This window comes from Phyllobates terribilis, unplaced genomic scaffold, assembly GCF_046119375.1.
Source record: "Phyllobates terribilis strain yellow unplaced genomic scaffold, ASM4611937v1 Scaffold_2__4_contigs__length_985480577, whole genome shotgun sequence".
NCBI lineage: Eukaryota > Metazoa > Chordata > Amphibia > Anura > Dendrobatidae > Phyllobates > Phyllobates terribilis.
This window is the reverse complement of record NW_027362762.1, coordinates 188,249,757-188,273,601: the sequence shown is the minus strand read 5'-3', so window position 1 is coordinate 188,273,601 and position 23,845 is coordinate 188,249,757. Positions and strand designations below refer to the sequence as shown.

The 23,845-nt window shown below is 45.5% G+C and overlaps 1 protein-coding gene across 3 annotated transcripts in view; it reads left to right on the top strand.

The window, feature by feature from the left end:
* Positions 1-23,845, top strand: part of RBMS2 (RNA binding motif single stranded interacting protein 2) — a 124,176-nt gene that overhangs the window by 34,683 nt on the left and 65,648 nt on the right. The gene's annotated exons all lie outside the window — the stretch shown is intronic.

Sequence of the window (23,845 nt, the reverse complement as noted above, 5' to 3'; positions counted from 1 at the left end):
GTGACAGGTCATGCGACGCTGACATCGACAGGTCCTTCAGTGTACCGTGATCTGCCGGCAGCCAGGACGGAGTGAAATAAGACACCGGCGGCCATCGGAAGGTAAGTATAGATTTATTTTTTTATTTTTAAACATTCTTTCGGTCACAGTATATAAATCCATGCCGTTTGCATGGATTTATATAGTGTGACCAAGTTGTCAAGCACTTTCCAAGTGATGCTAAAATCTCTTGGAAAGCGCTTGACAACCCGCTTGTGAAGAACGCTTCACCATCCGCATGTCCCTGGCAGGAAAAACCCATGTACAATCCGCATGTACAATCCGCATGCGTTTTTTCTGCCAGGGAGATGCAGAAACGCTCAGGAAAAATCCGGAGCATTTCTGCATCGTGGGCACATAGCCTTACAATTGCTAACCAATGGCTCGATGGGAGACAAATTCGGAGACGCTGCAGGCCATGGTGGCACGTTTCGGCCACGCAGACTGCTCACAGGAGCAGGAGCAACATGTGGCCTGACATTGTGTTGAAGATGGCTCCTGGGGCACTTTTTTAGAAAAGACCATACTGTACTGCAAGTGAAACTAGACTTCGCATATCAAGCAAAAGGTGTCAAATAATGTCTACACAACCGATCAGAAGGCATTTATATGACATTGGGCAACAAGGGAGACACCCTGCTACAGGTGTGACATTGCCCTCATGCCACCTCTCTCAAAAGCCATCATGGTGCTGAACAAGACGGCAATGGCGGCTGGAACTGAGGTCTATCTTCTTCAAAGAGGAGTCCCATTTTTGTCTTGGATGCAATGATAGCTAGAGATTTCTCTGGAGACCACCTAGCCAATGCCAAGAAGAGGCCGTCACGAGAGAACGTCGCACTGGTCCTACTCCTGGGATTATGGTGTGGGGTGGCATAAAGTATGGTATCCAGACCTCTATAGTCTTCATTCCAGGAACATTAACAGCTCTGCATTACATTGATTTGGTCATAGAACCAGCAGTATGGGCATTTCTCCAAAGTGTGTCAGGACAAATTTGTCAACATGCCAGGCCACATGTTGCTCGTGGTATTGGTAGCTGCCAGCAGTAGATCATGATGATTTGCGTGTCCAAGTACATTCAGCGTGGCAGAATATTCCTCAAACAATCATCAATAATCTCATTGACAGAGTGCCAAGGCTGTAAGTGTGGAGATTTCTGAGCATGGCGCTTATACTTGATACTGAATAAATTGAGTTGTTTTGAAACTTTTGTCATTGTATAGATATCACTAACATGTCTATCCATCTTGTGATTTTCAGAATTCCACAACTTTTCCTTCTTGATGTTGCAATGCCAGGGTTGAGAAGTTTAGTTAAAAGGACTGTGCACAGGACACATGCAAATTTAGCAGCCAAATAAATAGGGTTTGCTCCTTGTCGGAAAGACTGCATTATTCAATCTCATCTCATGTTCACATTAGGGTGGGATCTAAGTATTTTCCTGACTGCCATCTCTTCTAATAGTGGGTAACCCTCTTTACAGTTATACATGTATGACAATAATGACAGTAAGCTGGTGCTTAGCTACTGGACTTGGTCATTTATCTAGATCTCTCCATTATCCAAAAGATCTCTCCGAAAAAGCTGAAAGAAGCCAAACTAGTTAATTAAAATTAAAAATGGAGCCCAGCTATCAAAGTAAATGACACTTTCATATTTTTAATATACAGTCCCTATTAGATTTCAGACTTTTTAGTAAATCAGACTTATTTTGTAGTGAAGTCATTGATTATGTAATGAAGCCAGATGTTCCTAATGCCACACTGACATTACACAGCGTTGGCAATCCCTGGTGACCAGGGCAGAGAGGCACAACTTGCAATCAGTACAAATCGTAACGGTCATAATTGTAGAATGTAGCCTCCCAATGTTACGGTTATTTTAATGTTCTTAGTAATGTTTTTATCACAGACGTAGATGAAATTTCCATCATAAGATAGTGCTAGAGTTGAACGTTTTGGAGGTGTAACTAATGAATTGTGTACCATGCATATATATCAGCTCTGACTCTGCTACTGTATCATTTTTGGATTTTATACACATAATATATAAATATGATGTATATTCAAAGAGGACAATATGAATGAAATTACATTAAATTGTAAATTAAAATTAGCTGTGTGATCAGCTGATGTAAAACATGAATAGGCTGTCTACACGGTGACCCTATGATCAATGACACCATTTTTAGCAATAGCACATGCAGAGTCGGATGCCATAAAAATAAAAAAAACATGTATCATCAAATGAGAATAATTTTATTTTTATAGCGCTCACATATTCCAGAGGATTACACAGCAACACCTAATTCAGCTATTCAAACAAGAGGGGTGAGGGCCTGTAACAAAAAAGAAAGTCCTTGTATTGTATGTGACGCACCCCTGGGCCTGTGTCGCGCAGCGTTGCGCACGCGGGAGCTTACCCGGAGCCGGATCTGTTGAGGGTTGTAGTCTCGTGGCGGTGACCTGGTCCGTGCCCAGGGAGTCAGACTAAGTGGCGCTGTATCAGCGGTAGATGTAGGACGACTACGCCACCCGTTGAATGCAGCTATGGAGCTGCCGCTGCAGGGCAGACCGCTGAGGCCGGTGGTAGGATAGTGCAGCGTAGCTGGTATAACCCCCAACGGGAGGGGTATGGCCTCAGGGCAGCCGACGTGGATGATGGGGGTAGCAGGAACCACTCAGAGACGATGCGGTGTAGTTCAGGGTCTTTACTGGTGACAAAGATAGACCCTCCCGGAGTACTGGCTAGCAGTTGGGGCCTGGTCAGTCCTTGAGCAGATGGGATCTCCCCTGGCCAGGCGGAGTTGTAGGCCTCCCAAACTAACGATACTCTTCTGGCTACCTTGCTAGAAGTGAGTATAAGTAGCCCACGTCCCTGAGTGTACCGTGTGGTGCTCACCCGTATGGCCGGTGACTCGGGGCCTTCTAGTAGCTTCCGCTCCACGACGGCGGTGCTGGTCCCATGCGTGTGACTGTGCCTTCGGGTTTCTTGGCCAGAGGACCTGAAATCCCCTGCCTGACGGATTCTGCTGCTGGGTAGGAGTTAGTCCCCACAGCCTCGGACTCCGGGTCCGGTAAGAAATCTTCTCAGTCAGGGCGAGCTCTGCAGCTGCCAGCCCCTGACTCTTTGTAACACTGCTCCCACAGAGCTCCTGTTGTTTCTTCCTATGCTGCTTCTCTTCTCTACTTCTGGCATGGCCCAGGAGCTGGGCCCAGCCGGAGCCACAGCTCCCTGTCAGCCCTCCTGGCTGCACTCTCCCTCTGAACTCTCTAACCCTGCCTCAGCCCCAGGTTTATATAGGGGAAGTTCTTCCCCTCCCAGGACTGGGCAGGAGGTGTGGCATGCATAGGATTCCTGACCAAGAGACCTCCCACCTGCTCTCAGACATAACATTGCATTACTGTGGAAACCAGACCCCTGGGGTGCCACATTCCCCCCTAGTGAAATTTAGTACTCCGGGACTAAACATATTTTTTTAGAAAGACATAACAGGGTATAACAATAATAATACAATAAGAAAAACACATAAAGGTGGTCACGGCATGTCCGCAACTGGGTGCAGTCTTTGAAGGAAACAAAGGTGTCCATTTCACCAAAACAGGGAGACGTAACCAGGTAGGGGTCTGTCCTGCCCCGAGTCCTTAACAGTCTTTTAGTCCATCCTGGGTTACGCTCCACTAACTGTACAAAGGATTCCCGGTAAATCCACCAAGGACTCCTATAAATTACTAGAAACACATAATTATTTACAGGATATGGCCGCTCTCAGTCCTCGGCCAGTGGGGATAAGGATTGGCTGCTCACAGTCCTCAGCCTGGTAAGGGATAGGGGATGGCTGCTCACAGTCCTCAGCCTGGTAAGGGATAGGGACACACGGGGAACAATTCACTAATCCCAACGGGGACCATATTTTAATTAGCAGCAGTCCTTGTACCCTAACGGGTAACTATGTACAGCTCTTTATTCACGCTACTTCCCTTCAGTAGCTATGTCCTCTTTGTGCTCCCTCCTGAGGGTAGTCCTCAGACCCGTCCGGGTCCTCTTGGCTTTCCTCGTATTGGTAGTACTGCAGCTCCTCCTCGGTTAGCTGGGTTAGTATCTCTGCGACAGTCCTCCTCCCAGGTGGCCAGGGCTTTACCTCCCTTTGGGCTGCCCCGGTTAATTGGGCCACCAGGATGCTCACTTTTTGCTCCTCTGTGAGGGGGTACACCTGGAAGAGGCTATCCAGATTTTCTCTAAAGTCATGCAGGGTATGTGACTCCCCTGAGTACTGGGGTAGCCAGGCTGCCCCCGGGATATAGGGCATGGTGAAAGGCATGACCGCAACAGCGGTGGCGCTGGCGGGGGTTGAAGCGGTGAAGCTCTCCTCCGTATCCGGCATCCTTCTCCCCCCTAGTGGACCGTGGCCTACCTTGCGATGATCCTCTTCCGTAGGCCGCGGCTCCGCAGTGAATCGTCAGGGTTGAGGACCTTCCGTCGCGCTCCTGTGACGTCGGCGTCTGCTGGGCTCCTTCCAGGACCTTACGCGACGTCTGGACGTGAGGCGGGGCTTCAGTTCTCGCGCGCTTTTGGAGTCCACGCCCCTCTTCTTCCCGCGCGGCGTCTTCAAGATGGCGTCCAACGGCGGGAAAACTCCACGGAAGGCGGGAAGAAGGCTGAAAATGGCGCCGGATGGCGGGAATCTTCACCGATGGCGGGAAGAAGGCTGAAGATGGCGCCGGATGGCGGGAATCTGTCACGCTGTCTCTGTATACTGGAGGTAGGGGGCCTAAGCTGACCCTAAGCTGGGGCCCTGACTAATCCCTCAACCTGGAGGTACTGTTAAAGGTACAGAGGTCCAGGCCGCCAGCGTAACCCCTACCTCCTGAGGATCCCTGCACCTAAGTAATCTAGTCCTGAGAAGGACCCCGATCACAACAAAAGAGGACAAGTAATAATATGCCCACACACAGTACTTAGACGAACGAGACAGTACAAGGGAAAAACCAAAACCACCTTGCATACAAAAACTACACAACTACAACAGAGGGAACACCAACGGGAAAGGAGATAAATGATAAAGCGAGGAAGGGAAAAAACACTCCAAATACACTTATCTCAGAAACTCCAAATACCACGATCCGCTCTGTAAGTCTGTATGAAATGCTTTCACCGACACTTCCCAAACAGACCAGCAGGCATTTGAAGGAGACTCACTACAGCAGCATTGATTGCAGCTGGGCGAGGCTGGACCTCGTCTAGCACAGAGAGAGAGAGAATTAACTCCCTCACTGCCGAAAACACAAAGCACCAAAAAGTCAGCTGCGAGAAGTCAGGCTGTGTAATCGTGACGATCTTCGTGGCGACACACCCGTGACAGAATCTTCACCACTGGTAAGTTTGAACAGTCTTTTTCAGGCACGCAGTACCCGGTGGTTGCGGGCACGAGATCCTGCCGACTACGCCAAAAGTTGACGCACCCCTGGGCCTGTGTCGTGCAGCATTGCGCACGCGGGAGCTTACCCGGAGCCGGATCTGTTGAGGGTTGTAGTCTCGTGGCGGTGACCCGGTCCGTGCCCAGGGAGTCAGACTAAGTGGCGCTGTATCAGCGGTAGATGTAGGACGACTACGCCACCCGTTGAATGCAGCTATGGAGCTGCCGCTGCAGGGCAGACCGCTGAGGCCGGTGGTAGGATAGTGCAGCGTAGATGGTATAACCCCCAACGGGAGGGGTATGGCCTCAGGGCAGCCGACGTGAATGATGGGGGTAGCAGGAACCACTCGGAGACGGTGCGGTGTAGTTCAGGGTCTTTACTGGTGACAAAGATAGACCCTCCCGGAGTACTGGCTAGCGGTTGGGGCCTGGTCAGTCCTTGAGCAGATGGGATCTCCCCTGGCCAGGCGGAGTTGTAGGCCTCCCAAACTAACGATACTCTTCTGGCTACCTTGCTAGAAGCGAGTATAAGTAGCCCGCGTCCCTGAGTGTACCGTGTGGTGCTCACCCGTATGGCCGGTGACTCGGGGCCTTCTAGTAGCTTCCGCTCCACGACGGCGGTGCTGGTCCCATGCGTGTGACCGTGCCTTCGGGTTTCTTGGCCAGAGGACCTGAAATCCCCTGCCTGACGGATTCTGCTGCTGGGTAGGAGTTAGTCCCCACAGCCTCGGACTCCGGGTCCGGTAAGAAATCTTCTCAGTCAGGGCGAGCTCTGCAGCTGCCAGCCCCTGACTCTTTGTAACACTGCTCCCACAGAGCTCCTGTTGTTTCTTCCTATGCTGCTTCTCTTCTCTACTTCTGGCATGGCCCAGGAGCTGGGCCCAGCCGGAGCCACAGCTCCCTGTCAGCCCTCCTGGCTGCACTCTCCCTCTGAACTCTCTAACCCTGCCTCAGCCCCAGGTTTATACAGGGGAAGTTCTTCCCCTCCCAGGACTGGGCAAGAGGTGTGGCATGCATAGGATTCCTGACCAAGAGACCTCCCACCTGCTCTCAGACATAACATTGCCGTTACTGTGGAAACCAGACCCCTGGGGTGCCACATATGGTCCAATTATTATTATAATAAATAAGGGTATTCAAGTAAAGCTATATGAAATTGTCATCAGCCAGTATCTGTATATGTCCAAATACAAATGGCTATTGAGCTATGAAGAATGCGAGAATAGATTATAAAAAGGACCAGATTCTGAGGAAAATGTAGGAAAGAAGAACAGAGAACAGGCAATGAGTTGATGCGATAGGCCAGCCAAAAGTGATGTGTTTTAGGACATGCTTGAATATGGACACTGGGAATTTATTGGATTTTCTGGGGTAGTAAATTCCAGAGAACAATTACAGCACAAGAAAAGTCTTGGAAACGAGAATCGGACGTCTGGATTATAGAAGATGTCAGTGTTAAGTCATTAGCCAAACCGAGAGCATAGGTAGGGTTGTAGACAGAGATTAATAAGGAAGGAGATGTAGGGAGCTGCAGCACTGGAGAGAGTGTGATCTGTTTGGCTATGTGCCCACGATGCAGAAATGAAGCAGAAAATTTCTGCAGCATTTCTGCATCTCCCTGGCAGAAAAAATGCATGCAGATTGTGCATGCGTTTTTCCTGCAAAATACATGCGGAATACATGCGGATTCACATACGTATCCACATGCGTTAACGCATGTGTTTCCGCATGCGGACTGACAAGCACTTTCCAGGCAATAGCATCACTTGGAAAGTGCTTGACAACTAGGTCACACTATATAAATCCATGCAAAAGGCATGGATTTATATAGTGTGACCGTAAAAATAAAAAAATAAAGCTATACTTACCCCCGATCCCCCGCCGCGTGTGCTGTCGCGCTCGTCCTGGCTTCTTCCGGGTTGCCGGCATCTCACGAGACAGCCTGCGGTCACATGACCGCGACATCATCTCAGGTCCTGGAAGGAGAAGCGCTGCAGGGGCCGCCGGACAGGTGAATATAAACTTTATTTATTATTTTATTCTGTTTTTTACAGGTACAATGGTACCCAGGTCTGGATGAGAGTCTCCTCTTCTCCAGAACTGGGTACCATCCGCACATTGAAACGCATATTATACGCTTGTACAAATGTACAGACACGGATTATATGCGTCTCAATGCAAGTCAATGGCGGCACTTCCGCAAAATTAATGAACATGCTGCGGATTTATGAGCGCTGCAGAAACGCTGCGGAAAAATCCGCAGCATGTGCATTGACATTGCGGAATGCCATTGGGGACCATGGGGTGCGGATTACCATGCATTTTTGATGCGTTTCCGCTGCGGAAATTCCGCAGCGGAAACGCATGAAAAACGCATTGTGGGCACGCAGCCTTTATGTTGTATTCTGTAGTGGAAGGGCAACTAGTGCAATGACTGGTACAGACTGGAGGCATCAGTGTAGGAGCTGGACAGAAATATGAGCTTTGCTGCAGCATTCAGGATAAGTTGGAAAAGTAAGAATTTAGTGAGGGAAAGACGAATTATTAGAAAGTTGCTGTAGTCCAGGCAAGAATGAATCAAAGTAAAAATAAAAGTTTTTGCAGTTTCAAAGGTAAAAAAAAAGTTCTGAAAAAAGATCTGAGTGAAATATAATTCAAGTCAGCAGGCGTGCTGTTTGGTAGTTATGGTAGTGCAAACATAGAAATGGAAACATCCAATATAGGCTGGCTAGTAGAGGAAGGAAACAAAAGAAGTTAAAGGGGTTTTCCCATGAACAAAAGTTGATTTTAATCAATAGATCTTGGAATAATAATAAGTTTCACAATTGGATTGGTTTAAATTAAATGTTCCTGTGCTGAGATAATCTTATAAATGTGCCCCTGCTGTGTACTGTGTAATGGCTGTGTATGACCGTAAAGGAACATGGTCTGATCATACCACAGCTCCTGGGCAGTGTATATTTAAACACATCCAATTGTGGAAATTATTATTATTCCAAGATCTATTAATTAAAATCAACTTTCATTCGTGGGAAAACCCCTTTATGTTTTGGAAAGATTCAGTTTCAGATAGAGACATAGTGTTACAGGCAGCAGACAGACAATCATTGTTAGGGTGTAGTAGTGACGTCAAAATTAAATGTGTAAAGTTGGGTCTCATCAACATACAGATGGTACTGAAAGCCAAATCTTATAATGATTTGTCATATAGGAGCTCTGTAGAAAGAAAATTTGAGGGGACTTTGTGCTAAACCCAGAAGAGCCCCAATAGGAAAGAGGAGAGAAAGAAGCGCCAGCAAATTATACAATGAAGGAGTGGACAGAGAGGTAGGAAGAGAACCAAGAGAGAGGTAGACCAAGCATTTTAAAGATGAAGAGGAGGTTAAAGGCAGGTCTATAGTTAGCAGAGCAGGATGGATCAAGGGATGTTTTTTTTTTTAAGTAAAGCGGTTCTGAGGGCATGTTTGAAAGATGAGGTAAAGATACCAGAAGATAGAGAGAGGTTAAATATTTTAGTTAGGTGGGAAAGGACTTCTGGGTGGTGGACTGGAGGAGGTGTGAGGGAATAGGGTCACAGTGACTCGCCAACGCCTGCGCACAAGATCCCTGCTCTACAATGAACATAGATGGCAGGAAGAAGTGCGCCTTGCGCAAAAGGTGAAGTGCCCAGGAGCGGGATTAGGCCGCGGCGATTGCACGTCACAGCACTGTGATGTGCAGGAGAGGGGGGAAACATTATAATTCACAAAGGCGGCGGGATTTCTTGCGGGCCCCAGGACGGGAACACATCAGAAACTTGTAGGAATAAAAAGACATTTCACAGCAACAAGACCTCTAATATGAGGCATACAGGTAGGAATAGATTTACATTTCTATCACCAGTAACATAGTTAACATAGTTTTTTAAGGTTGAAGAAAGACTAAGTCCATCTAGTTCAACCCATAGCCTAACATGTTGATCCAGAGGAAGGCAAAAAAAATAACATGTTGCAAACACTAAGCTCCACATTGGGGAAAAAAAATTCCTTCCCGACTCCATACGACAATCAGACTAGTTCCCTGGATCAACGCCCTATCAAGGAATCTAGTGTATATAACCTGTAATATTATACTTTTCAAGAAAGGCATCCATGCCCTTCTTAAATTTTAATAGTGAATCACTCATTACAACATCATGCGGCAGAGAGTTCCATAGCCTCACTGCTCTTACAGTAAAGAATCCCCGTCTGTGATTATGATTAAACCTTCTTTCCTCCAGACGTAGAAGATGCCCCCTTGTCCCCGTCTCTGGCCTCAGAGTAAAACGATCAGTAGACAGGTCTTTGTACTGTCCCCTCATATACTGGTACATAGTAATAAGATCACCCCTAAGCCTTCGTTTTTCCACAGTAAATAACCCCAAGTGTAATGCCTGTCTTGGTATTGCAGACCCCCCAGTCTTCTAATAGCCTTGGTCGCTCTTCTCTGCACCCGCTCTAGTTCAGCTATGTCTTTCTTATACACCGGAGACCAGAACTGTACACAGTATTCTAAGTGTGGTTGCACTAATGACTTGTATAGAGGTAAATTTATGTTCTCCTCATGAGCATCTATGCCTCTTTTAATGCATCCCATTATTTTATTTGCCTTTGCAGCAGCTGCCTGACACTGGCCACTAAACGTGAGCTTGTCGTCCACCAATACGCCCAGGTCTTTTTCAGTTACAGTTTTGCCCAGTGTTTTACAATTAAGCATATAATTATACATTTTATTTCCTCTGCCCAAGTGCATTACCTTACATTTATCCCCATTAAAGCTCATTTGCCATTTATCAGCCCAAGCTTCTAGTGTTATGTTCTGCTACCGGAGCTAAGGAAAGAGAGGAGATCTGTCCCTACGATAGAACTCAGCTTAATCCCTACGATGTAACAGGGGACCTGATCCTGCGATCAGACCTGCTAAAGTCCTAAGCTAGTCTGTACGGAGACCTATAGATGTGGGGAAGGAATCCCTACAAGTACTAAGGACTGGGAGGAATATGGGACACCTCCTAACAGAAATAGTAGCAGACAGACGAACAAACAAAATATATAGCTCATAGAGGTCAGTAGACCAAGCAAACTAACAGAGCAAGACACAGAGCACAGGCTAGCTAGAAAGTAGATATACAATGAAGTCCAGCAAAGCCAGAAGGGCGGAGCAGGATTAAATAGGCCAACAAGGTCATGTGACCAGCAAAGGAAAAAAGACCTAAGAGCAAGGTTCTAACAGTACCCCCCCTTCTAAGAGGATCCTCCGGATCCCCTAGGACCAGGCTTATCAGGAAATCTCCTGTGAAACGCTCTGATAAGTCTGGACGCGGAAACATCATCCGACCTCACCCAAGAGTTATCCTCGGGACCGAAACCTTTCCAGGCCACAAGATACTGCAAACTACCTCTATACCGTCTAGAGTTAAGGATGCGAGAAATTTCAAATTCCCCGTCCTCCACCACCGGAGGAACAGAGGCAGAGGCGTCACAATCCGATACAACAGCTTTTTTCAACAGAGAGACATGAAATACCGGATTAATTCTCCAGGAGGTAGGAACCTAACAGCAAATTGGTTGACAACCTGAAGCACCTTAAAGGGCCCTACAAACTTGGGACCCAATTTCTTTGAAGGAATCCTCAACCGCAGATTCCTAGAGGACAACCAAACCATGTCACCAACAGCGAACAAAACCTCCTGTCGTTTCCTATCAAAGTAGTCTTTAGATTTTCTGTTGGCCTCCTGAAGATTACCACGCACATCCGTCCAAACTCTCTCCAAATCACTGGAAAAATTCTCCTCCTCAGGCACGGCAGATCCCAACTTGGAGAACGACCCAAACGACGGATGTCTCCCAGAACAACAAAAAAAAGGCGAACAACCAGCAGAAGAAGATGTATGATTGTTCAGAGCAAATTCAGCAAGTGGCAGAAACTCAGACCACCCCTCTTGATTGTCTGCCACAAAACAACGCAAGAACTGCTCAACATCCTGGTTTTTCCTTTCTGTCTGGCCATTAGATTCAGGATGATATCCGGACGAGAACGATAAATGAATTCCCAACCTATCACAAAAGGCACGCCAAAAACGAGCCACGAACTGAGGACCCCTATCAGAAACAATGTCAGTAGGAACGCCATGAAGTCTGACAATTTCCTTGACAAAGGCCTTAGCGAGAGTTTTAGCGCAGGGCAGTTTGACGAAAGGAACCAAGTGACACATCTTGCTAAAACGGTCCACGACCACCCAGATGACAGTAAAACCCTCAGAGGGTGGAAGGTCAGTTATAAAGTCCATAGCCAAATGTGTCCAAGGAGCACTGGGAACCTCCAAAGGACAAAGCAACCCCGCAGCAGGAGTATGTGAGGACTTAGATCTAGCACATATAGTACATTGACGCACCCACTTAATGACTTCCTTCTGCCATCCAGGCCACCAAAAACTGCGACCCACCAGTCTCTTGGTCTCAGAGATTCCGGGATGACCTGCCAACCGAGATTCGTGACACTCAACAAACAAATCTCTCCTAAAGGTCCCAGGCACAAACAACCTCCCGTGAGGAGTGTTAGAAGGGGCATTCTCCTGTGCTTTAAGAATCTCATTTTCCAAAACGGAGTCCAAAGCAGCTATCACAACACCTTCTTGTAAAATGTTCTCCTCTTTCTCAGCACCGACTATGGGAGAAAAACTGCTAGACAAGGCATCCACCTTAACATTCTTAGTACCAGGGATGTAAGTAACGGAGAAATTAAACCGCGAGAAAAACAGTGCCCACCTAGCCTGACGGGCATTCAGGCGCTTGGCAGCATCAAGATATATCAGATTTTTATGATCCGTAAGAACCTGAACGGGAAATTCCGCACCTTCCAAGAAGTGGCGCCAGTGTTCAAATGCGAGTTTAATAGCCAATAATTCCCGATTACCAATATCGTAATTCAGTTCAGTCTCCGAAAATTTTTTTGAAAAAAAGGCACAGGGATGTAATCCATCCCCGTTATCCTGAGACAATACTGCGCCAACCCCCACAGAGGAAGCATCAACCTCAACCAAAAACGGCCTAGTAACATCAGGCTGCATAAGGATGGGAGCAGAGGTGAACCTCTCCTTGAGATACACAAAAGCTTCAATGGCCTCAGAAGACCACTGAACCGCATCAGCACCTTTCCTGGTGAGATCAGTCAGAGGTTTGACAATACTAGAAAAATTTTTTATGAATTTTCTATAGTAATTGGCGAAACCCAAAAACCTCTGTATCGATTTCAAACCAATAGGCCTAGGCCATTCCTGCACAGCCTGAACCTTAACCGGATCCATCTCAAAACCTTTGCTGGAGATAATGTAGCCCAAAAAACTAATTCTCTGTACAGCGAACTCACATTTCTCCAGCTTAGCAAAAAGCGAATTGTCCATTAATAACTGTAATACCTCACGCACGCTCCGCCAATGAGACTCCAGATCTGGCGAATAAATCAAAATGTCATCCAAATACACAACCACATTTTTACCGATCAAAGGTCTAAGGATGTCATTAATCAGATTCTGAAAAAATGCAGGAGCATTAGTAAGACCAAAAGGCATAACCAGATTCTCAAAATGACCCACAGGAGTGTTAAAAGCAGTCTTCCATTCATCACCCTCCTTCATGCGCAACAGATTGTATGCCCCCTTAAGGTCAATTTTAGAGAACCACTTGGCCCCCAATAACTGGTTAAACAGATCAGGAATCAATGGCAGTGGGTAAGGATTGCGTACCGTAATTTTGTTAATCTCACGAAAATCCAGACAAGGACGTAAACCGCCGTCCTTTTTTTTTACAAAAAAAAATCCAACCGCCACAGGAGACTTAGAGGGCCTAATGTGACCGGCGGCCAAACTTGTCTGTATGTATTCCTCCAAAGCCTTCCTCTCAGGAATAGTAAGGTTAAATAAACGACTTTTAGGAAGAGTCGCTCCAGGGACAAATTCAATAGAACAATCATAGTCTCTATGGGGAGGCAAAACCTGCGATTCCTTCTCAGAAAAAACTCTCCAAAAATCCTGAATAGGAACAGGCAATTCTCCCCTATCCAAAGCTGCAATACGCCCGTTACAACACTTGTCATAACATTTATGGCTCCAGGATTTAATTTCACTGGTAGACCAATCCAGTACAGGATTGTGAAATTTTAACCAGGGCAATCCCAATATTACTGGAGAAGGCAAGTTATTCAACACTACCAAATCCAATTTCTCATGGTGAACACCATTAATAGTGAGAGGAAATTCACAGACCTTGAGAGTAATATTCTTCAAAGGGGAACCATCCACAGAAACCACAGCCATGGGGGATGATAAAGGTTCAGGTTTTAAATTGAGTCTTTCCACGAATCCCCCATCAATTACATTCAGTGTAGACCCGCAATCAACAAACACCCGAAATTCCATTAATTTTTTCTGAGCAATCGTGGAAGCAGCTAAAAATACACCCTTGGAATTTAAACAGGCAATACGGGCGTGACTGACCATTTTTTTTTCTTTCTTCATACAAAGCTCACAGCCTTTAATCAAATGACCAGATTTTCCGCAATAGAAACACAAGCCTTCAGAAAATCGACGATCTTTTTCTTGAGAGCGAGGTGCCACCGATCCAATCTCCATCGGTTCACCACTGTTAGTACACACATTCTCATAACCAGAAACTGACATAGCAGAGGATTTGCTCTCATTAACCCTTGCACGCAGTCTTCTATCCACCCGTATAGCTAATTGCATAGCCTGTTGCAAATCTTCAGGTGTAGGATAAGCAATTAGCAGGTCTTTAACCCTTTCACTGAGCCCAGCAAGAAATAGACTTTTCAGAGCAGAATCGTTCCACCCTGTTTGAGTCGACCAACGACGGAAATGAGTACAATATTTTTCCACATTACCTGATCCTTGTTTTAAACGTCTCAACTCAGTCTCAGCTGATGCGACACGGTCAGGATCATCATATAATAGTCCCAAAGCAGAAAAAAAAACTATCCACTGATCTGAAGCATGAATCACTAGGTTGCAAAGAAAAGGCCCACTCCTGAGGCTCTTTGCGCAAAAGTGACATTATGAACCCTACGCGCTGGGATTCATCCCCAGAGGACTTAGGTCTCAAACGAAAATACAATAAGCAAGCATTTTTAAATGAAAAAAATTCTCGGTGTTCACCAAAAAATAAATCTGGCAAACATACCTTAGGCTCCAAGAAATGTGCTCCAGGACAGTTACTCACGTGCTGACGGAGCTCGGCCACCTCCAGAGAGAGTCCTTGCAGGCGATGAGCCAAATCCTGAACCGACACCATGATGGAACAGAAAAATCTTTCCTTAGAGAATTTGCTGGCTGGACTTACTGTTATGTTCTGCTACCGGAGCTAAGGAAAGAGAGGAGATCTGTCCCTACGATAGAACTCAGCTTAATCCCTACGATGTAACAGGGGACCTGATCCTGCGATCAGACCTGCTAAAGTCCTAAGCTAGTCTGTACGGAGACCTATAGATGTGGGGAAGGAATCCCTATAAGTACTAAGGACTGGGAGGAATATGGGACACCTCCTAACAGAAATAGTAGCAGACAGACGAACAAACAAAATATATAGAACATAGAGGTCAGTAGACCAAGCAAACTAACAGAGCAAGACACAGAGCACAGGCTAGCTAGAAAGTAGATATACAATGAAGTCCAGCAAAGCCAGAAGGGCGGAGCAGGATTAAATAGGCCAACAAGGTCATGTGACCAGCAAAGGAAAAAAGACCTAAGAGCAAGGTTCTAACATCTAGTTTACATAGATCTTCCTGTAATATAAAATTGTCCTCCTCTGTATTGATTACCTTGCGGAGTTTAGTGTCATCTGCAAATATTGAAATATTACTCTGTATGCCTCCTACAAGGTCATTAATAAATATGTTAAAAAGAAGGGGGCCCAATACTGACCCCTGTGGTACCCCACTGTTAACTGAGACCCAGTCTGAGTGTTTTCCATTAATAACCACCCTTTGTTTCCTATCACTAAGCCAATTCTTAACCCACATACATATATTTTCCCCTATCTCCATTGTTCTCATTTTATGTATCAATCTTTTGTGTGGAACCGTATCAAAAGCTTTTGAAAAGTCCATATACACAACATCTACTGCATTTCCTTGGTCCAGTCCAGAACTTGCCTCCTCATAAAAGCTGATCAGATTAGTTTGACAGGAACGGTCCCTCGTAAACCCATGTTGATATTGGGTCATGAGGTTATTCTTCTTCAGATACTCTAGTATAGCATCTCTTAGGAAACCCTCCAGGATTTTACCCACAGTAGAGGTTAAGCTTACCGGCCTATAATTTCCAAGTTTGGTTTTTGTCCCCTTCTTGAATATTGGCACCACATTTGCTATACGCCAGTCCTGTGGTACAGACCCTGTTATTATGGAATCTTTAAAGATTAAAAATAATGGTCTATCTATGACGTTACTTAATTCCTGCAGTACTCGCGGGTGTATCCCATCCGGCCCCGGGGATTTGTAAGTATGCCCATATTAGTAGGTCAGATAAGTGCCAGGGGGTGACAGATTCCCTTTAACTCCGTATTAGACCTGTATGACACATAGGACAATAAAGGATTTTATTTTTACTGATATCTGACAATATGTAGGAATGTTAAAAAGAATTCAGAATGGACCAAATACAAACATGTGGGCATAATACAAATGTAATATGGGCATGTCAATGGAAATCCATGAGGATGAAAACATGCACTTTTTGGAAGCACAATACAGCCATTTTTTCTTACAGTTGTGTGAATTAGACGTAATGCTAATATTGACTGAACTTTTCTATCAATTTCTTGGAAATATAGGAAATCAATCAATCTGTCCTGGCTGATTACTGCTCACTAGAGTTCATCATAATAACAGAAAATGCCACCAAAATACAAAATCACTTATTGCCCAAGCCTGGTGGTAGACCTGCACTAGAAACGTGAATTGATGCAGTTGTTCACAGCATGAGTAGATATGAGCTATTATTTTCTGCAGAATTTCCACAGGAAATGACATTAAAAGTTGAACGTAATAAATAATGATTGCATGCTATTTCATTGTTTACTATGGGAACACTCCTGTCGAGCGTAGGCTAAACTTGCAGTATAGTTTGCCCACGTCTGATTATTGCATGTGGGTCTAATACACTGGCCCGCATACTAGATCCTGGAAGCAAATGGTTCCGAATAAGTAATGTGGGTGGTGAAAACTACTCTGATGATCATGAGGATGAATGAAAGAAATGTCACAGTCACAGTCATAGATGGAAAGTATCGTTTATTTACTGCCAGTCTCATTGATACATGTAATAGGATGGAAATAACGTGTGATTTATTTTACATTTTGTAACTTGTAGATATTTATTTATCGGTAAAATATTTCTAAGAACAGCCAAATAGTAGGCAAACACTTCCTTCTGGACTTGTCTGTATAGACAGTGTAGCAACAGAGTGTGTGTGCTTTATGCCTGCAGCAAAGTGTGAGATTTAAAAGGATAGTCCCATTTTAGGCATTTATATACAGCTAGGACCTGAAAATATATGTTAATGTGACATTTACACCACAACTTTAATGGTCAGTAGACTAACACAGTCTTAAGCCTTTCCCTCAAAGTGACATGAGAAATATATACAGAGCCTTAAAGGGAATCTGTCACCAGGTTTTTGCTACACAGAGAGCAGCATGATGTAGGGGCAGAGACCCTGATTCCAGGGATGTATGACTGGTTGCTGCAGTTTTGATTAAAAATGGTTTTCTCTGCTGCAGATCTCCCAGTTCTGAATGCTGAGCTCTGTATAACCCCACCCCCACCACTGATTGGCAGCTTTCTGTGTACACTATGCATAGACAGAAAGCTGCCAATCACAGGTGAGGATGTGGTTGGACTACCTGGCAGCAGGTTTACCAATCCTCTAGTGATAATTTCCTGCTGATAACGCAGTGATTTTATGAAAAGTACACTATGCAGTCTAGTAAGTGACATCGATGGAATCAGGGTCTCTGCCCCTCCATGATGCTACTCTCAGACTAGGTAGCAAAAAAAACGGTGACAAATTCCCTTTAACTATGTGTATAGCATTGCTATACTGACATTTCTCTGCCTCCTGCAGTATAGAAGATCTGTCATTGAATCCTTTTTCCTTAAACTCTGACCATACCCCATTCTACACAACAAAGCTGAAGTGATCTGTAAAGAAAAGAAAAGTTAAATGTAAAGATTATTGTGTGTACTCTTGTGCCGGGTGCCCAATGTAAAAAAAAAAAAAAAAAAAAAGCCACTTCTTTTTATATGGATAGTCCAATTTTAAAATGTTTATATTGATAATGATTATAATTAAAGCCTCTAAATATTAATGTACTTTTCCGATGATTCCCTTTAAAACCAAATATGATTTTTAGTGCAATTTATGACTGTGTTCAGTTTAACTTGACTTTTTATATAAAAGAGGAGATATTTGCATTGCTAGCTTGCAGGATGAACGTGGGTTACCTTGTGGGTGATCCCACCCTGGGCCTGCTGTGGGGGCACCCAACCTGTGCAGCCGCCCAGACTGACTTATCACTGAAAGGAAACTGCCAGGGACCTTGATGCCTGTAACCCAAATAGTTTGATTGGGCAGTGTTATTTAGGAAACTGCGTGGCAATGTTATTTGGGCATCTTTTGGCAATATTATAGGTGCTGTCCGAATACTAATCTTAGCATGCCCTATTGGGCTGCCGACTGTGAGATTTCTAAGAATGGATAGATTTCTCTGCCTCTTTATTATTGGGAAAGTGGGTTAAACTATAATATATTTCTTGATGTGGTCAGTACTTTATATTCTGCCCAATCTTATAGGCGTTTAACAACCAATAAGACTGAATTGCATAGGAGGCAGACGTGCAGTACCCTGCCTCGGCCACTGTCTGAAGACGGCAGCTCCACAAGTGAGTATTTCCGGCCGCCACAGATATCAGCTGATCTGCGGGGGTGTCGGACCCCGGCCAATCAGACACTGATGACCTATCCTAAGGTAATCAATGAAAAAGTAGTGGACAACCTCTTTAATCTTAAAAATAGAAAATTTAAAAAATGTTTAGTAGATTGATATGTTAAAGGAGAACTAAATCTAGATTAGTGCTCCTTTAATAGGGTTTCCCCACTAAATACATTTAACACTCATTATATTTATTACTTGCACCCCTCTTGATTAGATTAGGAGAATGTGGGGCTGCTTCATTCACTGTGGATACATATGTGCACTACTGTTCCATAGTCCCATGTACGTGAATGGATTGGTGGTCGCATGAACACTACTGCTCAGTTCACCCAGGAAATCTGAAGCATCTGTTCTTCGAATCATCGGATGGACCCAGCAATCAGATGGCCAGTGATCCTAAATATTGAACAGTGATGTGCACACATGAATGAAAATATTTCTATAAGGTGCATGAACTGGCAACATATGACATGTTGAATTTAGAGGATTGTAACAAAAACGTTGATATTGCATCCAGAAAACCAGATATTTTCATCCGCAGGGAGCTCTGTAAGCAAGTTCTCATTATACACATATGTGGTCCATATTGGATCTGTATTAGATATTATGTATTGGATACTATTGCCAAAATTGTCCCAACCCAATGATAGAGTTCAAAACAAATCCAAAGCAGATATTTTTGTAATTCATATTATGGACATGATTACTTTGGGTTTCCACTGATTTCTATGGATACGTCTTGGCTACAAATTGGCATCCATGATACGTGCTGTATTTTTATTTCTGAGACATCCGACTCTACATGTGTCCTTACAGAAGAAGGATCATGTAAATAGAATTTATTAATATTATAGGATAAAATCAGTTGTATGAATTGGCCTGTAAAGTAATGATGAGTGCAGCCATTGTTCGTCCTTTCAGGATGTCTATTGATGAACACTACAATATAGATGGTAAAGTGCAGATGTGGTTAAGATCAGCCAACAATCTAAAAGTCCGCAATGACTGAAATAGGGGATAGAAGCCTTGGGCATACTGGATGTAACATACATGAGCCTTCGTTCCCCCAGGATATAAGCAGCGTCCAAAGGTTTATTTAACTCTCTACAATGAAAAAACCATGCATGTTTGTTGGGAGGAGGCAGTGTCTGACAAACGAGTGCTTAGAAACGCCAATGTCTACCCCAGTGAATGCTTTCTTTTTTATTTGGAGCTGTATATGGCTCTTTTTGGATTTGTGAGTTTGCCCCATTCAGACTGTGCTCAGTCTGAAATTTGTGGTTATTAGCATTTTTCTGAAGCGGTCTTGTATTTGACGGAGGATTTGTTTGCGTGCTTTTTGCTCCATAGTGTGACCTGCTCCACAGAGGGACAATTGAAATTGGACCTTTGTTCTTTATTGTATGTGCTTATGTCCACTTTTATCTTATAGTAATCTTAGTTTGTGCTACTTATACAAATATTTAGCTGTCTAACGTGTATTGCTTGCCAGAAAGTGGCCATATACATTCATTTCTCCCAACCCATGCACGCTCAGTTCAGCCATCTTTTCCCTGAAATCTGCCATAGGGATGCAACAAATTTCATTTATAAATACAAGACATTGTGACACTCTACATGGCTTAATAAGGACACCCAAAATCACATCTTTATGACGAGCCTGGTGGGAATCTCATTCCAAACCTATAGGATGTATATGCAGCTGAATCCCATATATACACACCTTTTAGCTTCCATAACTGTTCCTACTCTTTTGCGAAGGCTTAAAGGGGTTGTCCGATCTTAAGCTACAAGTTTGCAGTCACTGCATGCTGTGAAGATTCTCTGGTGCCAGCATCGGGCATGTGACCGCAAGTATGTGATTTGCATACATGCGGTCACATGTCGACTAGACTGAGTCTGGCCGCGCTCAATGCAAATGTATTGAAAGAGGCTGGACACAGTCTAGTTGGAATGTGGCCGGAAGTATGCAAATCGCATACTTGGGGTAACATGACTGCCCTCTCCGGGCTCCGGCAGCAGAAAATCCTCCCAGCATGCAGTGCTAGCGATGTGAAGATTCACAAGTCTGCAGTCACATAGAGTGACTGCAGACTTGTAGCCTAAGGGTGGATGACCCCGTTAAAATAACTGAAATAACAATGAGGCAATTCATATTAATTTAGTCACAAAACATTAATACGTTTGGGCACTAATGGTTTCATGTATTACCCGCTGAAACGGGGGCTGTATATAAGGCTAGTGGCACTAATAAGAACTTTATTTAGGTAGTTGTAAGGAAGTGATATTTGGACTCCATAGTGTGGTGTTGATAATTTGGCACTGTGTGATAGGTGTGCACTTTATGACAATACACCAAAGGGAAGTGCCAAGAGAAAGGGCAGGATCCCACAGAAGACTGTACCTTGTCACGCTGTCATGGGCACCTGTTGGCACCACAGTTCAGCAAGCACAGCTGGGTGTGCCGTATACACTGTAGTCTAGCCACTGTGCTATTTGTGCTGGATCACAAATACATGTTAAGGTTAAAGGGGTTGTCTGACCTTCTAAAAGAAAAACAAAACTCTTCTGTGTTTTTTACTTTATGAATTGAATGGAATATTGGAAAGACTATGGCTTAGATTAAGACTCTGATACGTTCTTTCAGTGAATGGGAATGTTCTTGTTTACATCCAGAGGCTGAAAACCTGTCCGATCTGAAGTCTAGGTTAATATTTATCCAGTGTTCTCACACTGCATCTGGGTTTCCATCTAAGTCCCCAAATAACGGGACAAAACCCTCGGTGGAGACATTTTGTACTCCATCCGGCCTTTATTACAGTGCTGCTCGACTTTTTTAGGCAGACACAAAAGCATAGTTTACTACTGTTTCCAGATGGAGCATAAAATGACTCCATCTGCCTACTTATAAAGAGTGGCCCCGTAGATTTAGTTGAAAACCCCAGGGTAGTGACTAAAAGGATATTCCCAAGTGATTCCCTATCCATTGGATAACTTCCTGATCGCTAGAGGTCTTAACGCTAGAACCCTCACTGATCCTGAAAACCTTCATTGATCCTGAGAACATTCACTGATCCCGAGAACCTTCACTGATCCCGAGAACCTTGGCTCTGAAGAGCCCTGTGTGAATGGAGCAGTGGTCAATGATATGCACTGTGGCTTGATTAATTCTTACTGGGACCACCAGAGATAGCCAAGTGCCGCGTTCAGCTGGCCTTCAGCACTCCCATTAAGAATGAATTGAACAGCGTGAATGATTGACCACCACTCCATTTACACGGGGCTCTTCAGAACCTTGGTATCAGCGAGTGGGGGTCCCATCAGGGAGTGGGGGTTCCATCCAACCCCAGCGATTGGGAATTTATCTTCAATCCCATAGACAGGGGATAACTTCTGAACTTCAGAATACCCCCTTAATGTAAAGCACAATGTGAATGTTCTCACAGGCGTGGTGGATATGACGCGCCCCCTTGGGCAGTGGGGTACTCGGTGCCGGGCCGGTCGTTGCTAGGGGAGATGTCACAGTGGCGGTGACCCGGTCCGTGACCCAGGGCGGTCAGAAAAAAGGGGATTTTATAGTTTTTATGTACAAAGATCGTGACGCCACCTGTGGTATGCGGCTAAAGGGAGCTGCCGCTGCGGAGCAGGTCCTCTGGAGCTGATGTTAGTGCAGCAAAGCTGGTGTGGTTCTCCACAGGTAGAGCTTGGCTCCAGGGCAGTGTAGATGTTATAGGTGATGCTGGGCGTTGTAGTGCAGGGTTTGATGGCGCAGCAATAATCAGTCCACAACTTAATGGCGGTTTCCTCTTATCTTTACTGGCAGTGATTAGGCAAACGGGTACTAGGGTACTGGCTAGAAAAGGAAGTCCGGGCAGCCTGGAAGCAAGTAAGGAATCCACCTCACCAGGTGAAGTTGGAGGCCTTCCCTTTCCACTAATCTCTTTGGCCCTGATGCTTGTAGCTGTGCGGTAGCCCTCGTCCCTGAGTGCAACGTCTTTGTGCTCACACGTATGGCAGGCAGCCCGGGCCTTGCTGATGCGTCGCTCCCACGTGGCGGTGCTGGGCCCTGCGGTGCTGCTGAGCCTCCGGGCGTCTCCTGGGGCCAGGAGACCTGCAGTCTCCTTACCTCCGGTCTCTGCTGCTGGGCCTTCAGTGCCCCACAGCCTCGGACTCCCGTGTCCGGGTTCCTCTGTGTTGGTTCCTTCTGGAGTGAACTGCCACGCAGCTCCACTCCCCAGCTCCTCTCTCGTCGACGTCCTCACTTCAACTCCTCACACTAAGTCTAACTAACCCCGCCCCCAGATCCCAGTTGCTAAGGGGAGGTGCTCCCCTTGCTGGTCTGGAGCCAGGAAAGTGTTGCATGTTAGTATACCTGACTAGGGGACCCCTGCTTGCTTCCAGGCATGGCATCACCTCTTGTGAGGGAGGCAATGCCACTGTGGCAACCGGACCCCTGGGATGCCACAGATACACCAGTATCAGGTCTGTCCTCCTCCCTCGGGACTGATACTTAGGTTACACCAATACATCTTGGCAAATTATAGTACAGTGAGAGCATGGGTTTTTTTTATATGGCAGCACACTATTTCTTTTTTTTTTTACCAAAAATGTGCCATACTTGTCAACTTTTCTAAATTGCTTATAAGAATCAGGGTGACGGCGCAGATGACAATTTTTTTTTTATAAAGAAGCCCCTTCTTCACAGAACATACTCTCTTTCGGGCCATGTCCCCACCCACGTCCCTTTCCTGCCCCCAGAATATGTGACTGGATGCCGGGGTTCGGTGTCATAGAAAAAAAGCGAAAATCCCAGGGAAGCGATGTCTTGCGGAAACTTTGTGCAGCACCCGGGAGACTTGCCAACTCTTCCGGGAGGTCTCTGGGTTTTTCCAGGAGCCGCCTGGGTATCTTGGGAAAGTATGATAAAAACTTCTGTGTAAATGGCTTCACATGGAGTTATAGAAATCTCCATAGGGTATCACTAGCGTCATATCACTACGAGAGGCACCGCATGGCACGGAGAAGCCGCAGCCATGGCCACTAGTAGCACACTATTCACACCACATGCTTCTCATTACAGGTTCCCAGTGTGAGCTGTGAGGAGCCTTAGTGTTACATGGTGAGGGCCCTGGGGCCCCAGAGTCAGACCACTCCCCATACTGCTGCCCATTGTGGCGGCTGAGGGAATGGGGCATGGTGCTCCTGGCAGGAGGCTGAGGGGATGAGGAATGGTGCTCCTGGCAGGAGGCTGAGGGGATGGGGCATGGTGCTCCTGGCAGGGGCTGAGGGGATGGGGCATGGTGTTCCTGGCAGGGGCTGAGGGGATGGGGCATGGTGCTCTGGCAGGGGCTGAGGGGATGG